The 10,804-nt window shown below is 36.1% G+C and overlaps 1 long non-coding RNA gene across 1 annotated transcript; it reads left to right on the top strand.

Moving 5' to 3' along the window:
* Positions 1 to 5,664: 5,664 nt before the first annotated feature.
* Positions 5,665 to 9,115, top strand: LOC310880558. Its single transcript, XR_014571756.1, has 3 exons — positions 5,665 to 6,264; positions 6,949 to 7,048; positions 8,439 to 9,115. It is a non-coding gene; the product is annotated as an uncharacterized lncRNA (long non-coding RNA).
* Positions 9,116 to 10,804: the final 1,689 nt, after the last annotated feature.

Raw genomic sequence — 10,804 nt, 5'->3', positions numbered from 1 at the left:
AACACTGTCATGTAACAATCAACACAAAATTAAATAAGAATGTCTAGCTGGAGGATGTCATAGCCTTTTCACTGGTTAATATGCGGTGACACAATCACAGTGCTGCAAGGTAAATGCAAAAAGCTGTGTGATTCTTGGCCTATAGAAGCTCTTGGTATACAGTGATCTGTGTTACAATTCACAAAATCTCTGCTTTTTAGCTTCAGACTGTAATGTGTATTTATTGACCATTCAGCAAATAAGCATACATTATTACTCTGAGCTATGTAGCCATACAGTAGAAGGGAGCCAACTTTGGTAACTATCTCTGCCTGTATGAAAATCTGAATTCTCAGTAGTTTTCTCTTTATTGAAAGTAGGTGGAACCATCACTCAATCTCAAAGGGTTGACCAGCTCAGCTGTAGGAAAGGGAAACAATGCTCTGTTCCTTGTTCAAGGTTCTTGCCATATCCAGGACTGAACTGGTAAACTTAATAAGCTGAAACAGGCTTAACATAGAAATACTTTTAAAATTGAAAATCCATTTAACAGAGACATCTGAAAATTAATACATTCTTATCACTGCTAACCAAGGACCTGAAATTACTAGCACTAACAGCCAACTGCTGGTTGGCTACCTTAGTGCTTATTTACACTACCTTAGTGCTTATTTTAAAGACAAACCTCAAAAGAAATGTTTTGCTGAATTAAAACCCTTCTTTCTATTATGTCCGTACATATTAGGGGTAATAATAAAAGGTCTTCGACCTTGGACAAGATGCAATATTCTATAAATGCCCTATTTAAGAATTTTTACTTTCTGTTGGAACAAAAGTAACATCTGGGATTTCTTCAAGCTGAAGGCAAAGGCAGCAAAACATGCAACATCTGTTGTAAACGACTAAGTTGGGAGTATATATAATATGGAAGTGCAGGAACTGAGCACTTAATATAGTCAAAGAACCTGTGTACTTTTCACATACTTAACTTTACTAAAAGGAGTCTTAACTATAATGAAGTATTTTTTTTCCAGTAATAGAAATTAACGTATCTATAAATCATATACGTAATATTTTCATTCCTGCCTTCCTTGTGAAGAAAGAAACTCTCATATGTTACTCTCATACATTATTAACACAAGATGTGCAATGTGAACACAGCTTGTTCTACTCCCACTGAAAACTTACATTTTAGACTAAAAACTTTAGATTTCCCTGGCTTTCAAATATCTCTTTCCTTCAATTTAACATTGCACTACTGCCAATGCACCTGAATTCTTGGTTAAGGCAACCTGAGACAAATAATTTACTTTCATAGCATCAATTTTACCAACTGCTTCTTATATTAAAAAGCACTTATATTATAAAAATTATATTAAAAAGCACTAACAGTATGCATTTCTAATCTAGGGACAGACTCCAATCTTAACCGAACAGACCCGTATCTAATTTTCCATTGCACTACCACTTACATCCAATATAGACTTAAGTTGATACGACTAGTTCTGTTAAGTTTTGGGCTTGTGTTTTGGGTGTTATATGACATATTTTTTGTCCCGGTGCTCAGTGACACTTGCAGAATGGAGGAAAAATAAATCCTTGAACAGGCTGGAGGCACAATGGCAATGCTTTATGGTGAGCACCTATAGAATTTACTTTTAGGTGGCTCCTGGTCTGTGAATTTGGAGGTAATAATATGTAAGTTTTTTTGACAGTATGCTGCAAAGTTATTTTAGTGGGGAAGGCAAGAGACAAGTTCTTGACAAATACTTTGAGATTTTGATCCATGAAAGGATCTAGTTGCTGCACAGTGGCAACACCTGTATCTGTCAAGGTCACCACATGACCTCTTCGTCACGCAGTCCTCAAAGGAGAACTGTCTGCAGATTTTCAGTATGGCTTAGGGCAGTATTACCAATGACTGCCTTTTGGATTTGAAAAAAATAAAAAAAATCTTCTCTCTTCAAAGAAGACAGATCCCCAGAGCAACCTCATTCTGAAGCACTGTAGTGTTAGCAGAGAACTGAGAACATTATTACATTTTTGGGAAAGACAAATGCAGTAGAGTCACAAAGCCTCTAGCCACAAAGTCTTGTGATAAAGAGCTGTATCATCTTAGCCTCAGCTACTATAATTGCAGTGGTAACTGTTGTTGTTTCTTTTGACTTCAATTTTGCTAACTTTATTTGATATTAGAGTATTTTGAGATTTTTCTGTGAGCTGCTTCTACCCATTTGACTAAGCATTACATTAATCTCAGCTGAGCCTCATCCAAGTGATATGTTTTTTATTGCTTCCAGGTTAGCCTGAGTTAGCATTATGAACTATAATTATAGCAGCATCCAAAACTGCTATCTCTGTCTAACCCTGGAGACCAGTTAAGCTTGACAGAAACTTCAACTGACTTAAAAAGCAACTGTAAATTCCTCTTACAGCCAGTAAAGAGCCCTTAACATCTAGTAATAAATTAGCAATTTGCAAGCATCAGTGTTCTCTATTGTCTTCTTACAAATAATAAAGCTTTGGAAATAACTGTTTCTGAGTAAAAAAAAGTTCCAGATAGCTGCTCAGGAGTATATTGTATCAGCGTAGGCCTCATCTACATCTCACTACAGGTAAGAAGAGAAATGTTTACCCTGTGCCTGGCTGAGGGTCTGGTGTCTTCTATGACTATATAGCGGAGTATAGCAAATGTGATAGAGCAGTAAAATCTACAGTTTGACATTGTGTTGAGTGAAAGCTCTTGTAGTTCTGAAAAAATATATACATTTATTTTATGATATTTAGGTGGAATTGTGGCTGGAATGAAGTCAATCAGGCTTTTGGCACAAGTAGGAACAGTTAATATGGAGGTCAAATAGCATTTTACTATGGATTACTATAGATTATGCATCTTTCTATCAGTCATTGTTTAAGGTGTCTAAAACCATTTCAAATTGCAAACAGCTAATCAGGTTCCATGCTCTGACACTCATCATCAGAAGAGAAAAGACTACCTTTAAAATTTAGCTCCTGATTTTTTTTTATTTTTATTTTTTTCTCCCAACAGCCATTTGGATTAAGATTTGATTCAAATGAAGTTTATTAAGAATATTAGAACATCCTGAGCTGGAAGGGACCTACAGGGATCATAGAATCCAGCTCCTGGCTCTACACAGGACTCACAGGCCTGCCTAAAAATTAACTACTAGAAAATTCATTTCAGGCAAGTTCAGGGTATGGACAGGTTCTTAAGTGATGCAGTGGTCAAAAAAATAATAAAAAAAATCCAAGTATTTATCTGAAGCATATTCTGTATCTCCTAAATAGTTCAAAGGTTGTGATTATGGACACCTCTGCAGATTAAATTGTTGTGCTCCGCAATATGCAATTTTCTCTTCTTAATTTATTCTCAATAACGGGTGAAGAAGCTGATAACAAAATGCAGAATGATACTCTCAAAAAGAGTTGATACTCTCATAAACAGTATACTTGTAAATTCCAGGGTTAATGAAGACCTATTGTTCACAAATACAACGCATGCTTTTACCCTCTGGTACATATTATTCTACCTGCCTTGACTCCATCAGTAAAGACCTCCTTTTCTCAATGGGACAAGTACAGGATATGACTAGTAAGGAGACCTTAATCAAAACCAGGAAGAACCCTGATAATGCAGTTTAACTAGACTCTTCTAGTCATCAGAAAATGATGACTAAAACAATATTCAGAAAAAGTTGAACTTAACTTTTCTAAATCGATGTCTAGCATTCGTCTTCTTAAAGAATTCTTCCTGAAGAAAACAAAAAATCTTTTTTTCTTCCTTTTCTTGTTTTACAGATATTGGAACTAATTAATTCAGGGCATAGTTTTACTGATGCTTTACAATCCAGGATGAGTTGCAAACTAGCAAGGCATTAGTCCTTTGTGTCAGGTGAAATTACAAATTTTTAACCTTTTTTTTTTAATATATATATTGCTTATACCAAAGGTCTACTGTTCCCCGACGTCCTCATCTGCAAAGATTTCCTGCATTTAATAAATCAAAATAATTCCATATTTCATTCTAACATTTACCTTGCTACCCTGCCCTAGAAAAGGCCGTAACTATTACAGATAGTAAGGAGAAATGAGCCATTTTTTTCTCATTCTTCCTCCTGTCCTGAAACCAAGAGAATTGTGTCTCAGAATATCAAATGAATCCTTCTCACTGCATGATGTGTTGCCTATAACTTGCCCTGTAAACACTAGGATGTTAAGAAGTTCCAACATAAGCCTTCGGTACAAGTTATACTCAAAATGACTGTGCAAAATTTCTTCTTCTCTCATATATTTACTTTTCCATGGCTCAATACTTCCAGTAGTATAATGCTACACAGAGTCAGACATCTGGGAAATAATTTGTGACAAGCGTTTTAAGATTCTCTTTTCACTGTAGTCAAGCAGTGTAGGATCAGTTTCAGCTTTCTTGTGGATGGGATAGGAATAGAGGATGAGATGGAGCAGGAACTATTAGAAATATTCTGAATCATCTGAATAATATTTTTCATGTCTTTGCTTTAAATCTCATGTTAAAATAACACTCTTATGATTTTAAGTTTCTGGAAAGCTTTCTCCCACTCATGAGAATATGCCCATTTGGCTTTCTTTGCCTGAATCATAACACCCAAATAGATGCTACCCATTTCTGAAAAGGTGCAATAAAAATTTGTAAACATCTGTTGTCCTCCCACCATGCCCATCATTATCAGGCGTCTGAAATCTGTGCCAGCAAAGTAGGAATCTGTACCTACTGTTACACATTCATTCAGATACTCATAGATTTGTCTGGGTAAATGTGATATATGCTTGTTTGCTGTGAAGTTCTTTCATCATTGATTTTCTTTGTTGTCCAGCAGATAAAAAATTATGTATAATCTGGTACTCCTGGCAATGTCTCATTATGCCTTTGTATCTTCATTTGCTTTTCCAGACAATCTTCCTCTTTTAGCTGTAGAAGACAACGTCCACACACCACATCTGTCACATAACTGATAACTGTGCATTTTAGTAAGTAGCTATCACAGAACTTGAATGTTATATATTGTCTTTTAAAACAGTAAGATATTGCTGGGTTTGGGTGTAATGGGGTGAGAGTTTACAACAACTTTTCTTTTCTGGTCTTTGAGCCAAGTTCCGTTTTGACTGAGTCACAGAATATAAATCTACAGGTATTGGCCTGATGTCAGTAACAGCTGATTCTTCACAGCTGTAAGGAAAGTATTTTAGTAAGAGGAGTTTCTTCAGTACTTTACCTTTTTTATGTAATAATACTTAAAAGGAATAATTTTCTGATTAAAAATAAAATGATAAAAAGCAAAGCAGCAAGATGTCTAGGTACTTTTCAGTAATTGTGCATAGAAACGAAATTTAGTTGAAGCATCTGCAGTATCACATCACTTGCTCTGCAGGAATCTCGTTGAAGATAATTAATTGTTAATTAGTTATGTTCCAGCAGACAGCTGAAGAAAGGATTGTTTGCTGAGTTAGTTGGAATTGTCACACGTAATTTGTGATAGAGCAGTTAAAGCAACAGTGTCTATAAAAATATGTTAGGCCTGCAATAAGAACTTAGCATACAATAATTTCTCTAAAACTCTAGATATTTCAGTACTTAAACACTTAGTGCTAACATGTAAATAAATAGTGAATATTATAGGATGTATTTCATAAGACCTGATCAAAATTTTTCACTCAACTGCTTTGTTTTTCTAACATGCGGCTTTAAACATAAAGATGTTTCCTTTGATATAGGAAACATTTTGAAAATAAGGGACGTCTTTTTTAAAATTTGGAAGAAATTTATTGATGTTACACTTTTTAAAGATAGAAAGTACCAAAAATAAAATGTGATTGAGTTGAATAGAATTTTTGAGGTAACTTGTCATATGTATTTCTTAATATTTTGCATAACAGAGAACAGTAAATTAATTAAGGGTTGACTTGTCTTCTGGAGCCTTTTTCCTATTTCAGATCTGAAACCGAACCAAACAACTCCCTCATTCACATTTTATGACTGCATTTCTTATGTTAACTTGCAGTTGACCGTTCTGATTTATTTCAAAATAAATCAGCTGGCTACTGACTGGCAGGTTGTGCTATTACTGACTAATAACTACAGCTGGCAGGTTGTGCTAAGTGCTGCTGCCAGCTTTCACTCCGCATTAGTATTGCATAGGTTACTGCTTTTGTGAGGGATGCTTCAGGTGCTTTCCTGAACAATTAAAAGTTCACGTTCAAGATTGAATGTTCGTCCTTTGCTTCTGGGTAGGAAAGTTATATTGATGAGCATATTAAGCTGTTGAATTAAAAGAGGGGAATTTCACTTTCATCAAGAAATATTTCTGTTGCAAGACATGTAGATTTAAATATAAATATGCAGTTATATATGATTGCAAAATATTTATACTTCTCTTTTTATTGACTTTAACTGTTGATAATTTTCATTTGTAAGCTGGAAAATATTTTTTGAATTACTCTTCCTTAGACCCAGTCTAAGGCCTGAAAGCCAAGTTAAACTTTGTGAAATTCTAGGATTAACACGAAGCCTGCCCGGAATGGGCTGTTCATGCAAAAGTAATACAATGGGACCACTACCCATGTGTTGGGAGATGGTGTTTCCTATTGGACTCAGAGTGAACACCTGAGGTGTACAATTGTTAAGTTCCCTGAACTTGGGAAATCCTAACAGTCTGTCCACATAAATATGCAACATACTCTGCACAAAGCAACTCCTTAATCTTATTTTTTTTTTCTACAGCAATTAAAAATGTCTGGGATAAAGGATTTTGGATGATTGCAGAGAATATGTATGATCTAGATTCAGTTCTGCCTTTATTTTAATACTCATTGAGTACCTGTTATAATACAAATTCTGAAAGCTTAATTTAGTTGAAGATATATCCAGAGATTCTGAGCACCATCTTTCCTCAAAGTTCATTCCTTTTCTAGGTTGTATCATCCCTCAGGAAGCATGAGTTTGCAGTCTTCGTAGAGCTATGCCAAGTTCAGGTTCTGATCTGGAAGAATGAGTGGATGGTTCCTGCTCTTGGTAAGGTACTAGTGGTGTTATGTTTTAAAATATCTAATTCTTCTAAAGTCGCTGTTTGGCATTGCTTTTATTTGGTATCACTTGGTCTCATTAAAATATCATTCCATAGGGATCATCTCTTTCAGTGCTGTCATTTATATGGATAGCTATTTTCTTCTCTGCACACAAACCAGTACCTTTTATTCTTATCTCTGTCTTGTGGACATCTTTACCTGCAAACACTAGCTGAACTACTGGAGGGTGGTCACTTTGTCAATGTGTAGAAATATATTTCACTTTGACTTAATCAGAAGCACAGTGCCTCAAGGTTTATAGCCAGAGACATGAGGATACTCTTTTCATAAAACTAACTTATTTGCTTACTGTTCTTATTGTGTCTGAAGTAGCAGCAGAAATAAAAAGATGCTTTTGTTGGCTAAGTCATCAGACATGGCTGACACAACATAGAAAGTGTCTGCTCAATTTGAATAGATGAATGCTAACTCTTGGAAGTTGTGTATGAGCCTCACTATTGAAGGTTCCCTCCAAGTGCTGTCTGCCAGTAAAGCTCATATTTAGGAAGCTCAAGGTAATACAAACCACATTAGCAGAAGGAGGTCTACATAAAATGCACTGGGAAGGGTACTTACCTCTGTGAGGCAACATGGGGCACCCACAATGTCTGCCACCTTTTTAGTTAGACATTAGATCACTTTAGTCATATAGTTAAAATAAAAGCAGGAGCTGATTAACTGTCATAAAAGGCTGTCTGGCTGTCTAACAGTTTACACTGGTACTGAGGAATGCTGCAGGGGAGCTGGAGCTAGCTCTTTCACAGCAAAATGTCTCAGAGATGGTCCAAAGATGAAGACACAAGTTAGTGCATCTGTAACGGAAAAGCCCTATTGTGGAAATATCACCCAATCCTGTGTGGAAGATGTGACGGCCTGAAAGATAAAATGCATGTAACAAAAAGAAAAGATGGATCTCAGACTGACAGCAAGGACAAGAGAAGGCCCTAAAGGGCAACATCAATAGATGAAATAGTGGATTTCACAGTTCTCTTGAACATTAAGTTCAGCATCTGAACCATTGTGAGGCATGGGCAATAAATATGAGAGAGAGGCCTACAGTGATAGCTGTTAAGCCTTTATAAATAGAAGCCCAACAGTCAGTTGTTGCTTAACTTGAAGTTGTAATCTACAACAAATAAATCTTTTTTTTTTCCCTCTTTGCAGAAAACGGATTAGGTACAAACCAGACAGCCTATTGCTGTTTGACTTAAGTCCAGTCCGTAATAGCCTAGCTAAAAGTTCACAAATTGTTTCATGACCTTAAGCTTTTGATCCAAAATATTGCCAGATCTGTATCACTAATGTAATTCTTATTGCATTTCTTCTCTTTTTTGTAGCTGTTTACCCATGAAGAGCCTAACCTTGTGAAATCTTTACATAAGGCTTGTGCAGATTTTTGCTTACATCAAATCTAAACTGAAACTTAAACCTGGATGGAATTGTTTCCCCCCACCCTTCACAGTTTCAGTTATATTGGCACAGGGTTCTATGTTACTGGAACAACATAGAAACCAACAGAACTACTGTGGTTTAGTAAGAAGCAGAAATGGAGACAAGCCTTTTCATTTTCAAAGCTATATAACATGGCTTTTGATCACATTAAATACTTGCATCGAAGTTCCATTGATCTCACTATTAAAAACTCGATTATATTCCTAGTAGCTTTAATAAGATTTTTTTTATAGTTATTTATTGCCTCATGTATTTGTTTTATTCCAAAAAATGCAAAAATGTAAGGGCACTTATGTGGGCCAAAATATTTTTGTAGCATAGCAGAGACTTCACTCTTGTTCAAATGTATTGCTACAGGAACTGAAGCATCCTACCAAGGATCAAAAGTGCAGGATGAACAAGGCATCCAGATATCCCAGAAAAGTCCAAAGTATAAGGGAAGGAAAACGTGTAATTGTCTCATGCAGTTTTCTTCAATGTGTCTTCTGAATTTTATAGGGGGTGGGCACAGAGGTGGGAATAAAGCAGGAGATAAACATCCATGTGTTGGTATGTCTTAACTCTGTGGGTTTGTGTCTTGAAAATATAGACCAAGGAGAAGTCACAGAACAATATAAATGGACAAACAGACTGAATATGAGTTCTGGATTTAACCAAAGATGCTTGGTATGTATTCCTTGGTGCATCTGTACACTGCCATGTGTTTCAGAACCCTGACAGAATCCTATGGGAACATGGCTTTTTCTTTGTGTTTCTTTTCTCTGTCTTGTCTCAATATATTAATTTCTTGTCTTCATTAATTTTAGTTTATACATCTAAATATAATCAGTCATAGAATGTTTGGGACTTCACAGCACCTTTCTTTGGCTAGCAGAAACATCTGGCTTTTGCTTCCACTGTTTACTTTCTGCATAGAGCTTTAATGGTTTCATTGGGAGTGTGGAGATTAAATCCAAATGAAGCAGAACTTGAATTACTTTGTTAGGTCACATCATTTTAATGTGGGACTCAAGAGGAATGGCCAGGAAATTTACTTCTGGTGAGTGGGTTGGAAGTAACAACAACTTAAAATGCTTCTGCAGATCAGGAATGGAGCAGACAATGCAGAAAAAATCTAGTTGGACATAACTGGATTACTTGAGATGTGTGGTGCAGCTAGGCCTTCTACTAGTTTATTAGTTAATGTTTTAGTATTGGATATTGGCTTTAGGAGGAACAGCCTGCTGAGGTTGGTAACTGTCAGTCTCTTGTCTTACAGTACAGCATGTTGCAAGTCTTGGTGTCATCCCAATCACTGCATTCAGCTCTGATTGCATGTCGTGCAGATTTCCCTACAGACTGACAGAAGCAGGAGTAAATTCATGATACTAGGTTACTGCATGAACTGAGATGTAATCCAGGGATTTATTGTGTTTTCATTGGAATAGAGGAAGCTCTACCAGATTAAAAAAAATAATAATAATGGGGGGGGGGGGTTAATGAAACTGTTAATTGTTTTAAAATTTGGGAAGTTTTATGTTGCAAACACTGCTTCACTTCAGAAAAGCATTCACAAGACTAGCAATTATTTCCATAAGCCTTTCAATTGGTAGGAGGCTGAATGGGAATCACTGCAAGAATACAGTAGTGAATAAAATACTTGTCACCACATATTTATCATTTCAAATACTAAACAAATCAGCAGTGATCAAACACCTTTTGTATCTGCCAGTCATCATATAGACTGTTCTTTGGAGCAGGCCCCTTCAATTTGATGTCGTTTGTCTGTTTGTATCAGAAAGCTATTCATGTTGTGACTAACTCTACCTGGAATTCTTTCCAGCATCAACAGCGTGACACTGTTCTGACACATTTAGAATAGACAATATGCTAGGCACATAATATACTAGTACAAACTTCTCCATTGACCTGATGATGCAGAATTTATTCTAGGTGTAAATAGAAGACTGGGCCCTCACTTGCATGATGTCATTAGCCAAGTGTTTACTGTCCCTTAGCTTCTATCCATTTTTAGAATTACTCTTAGTAATGAGATGAGAACTCAGTTTTACCTTTGATGTTTGTGTGTCCTGTTGAGCCTGCTCAGCCTGGCTGGAATACAGGACAGAAAAAAAAATAATAAAACAAAACAATGCCTGTTTTGGTCCCTGCTGGAAAATAGATGAAGGAGGGAAGAAGGGTAAGAATTGAGTTTGATTTGTACAAAGCCAGGTTGGGGAAAAAATAGATATATTCCATCCTTAGTTAATGG

This window comes from Anser anser (genome assembly GCF_964211835.1).
Source record: "Anser anser genome assembly, chromosome: 12".
Classification (NCBI taxonomy): domain Eukaryota; kingdom Metazoa; phylum Chordata; class Aves; order Anseriformes; family Anatidae; genus Anser; species Anser anser.
This window is presented reverse-complemented; position numbering and strand designations above follow the sequence as displayed.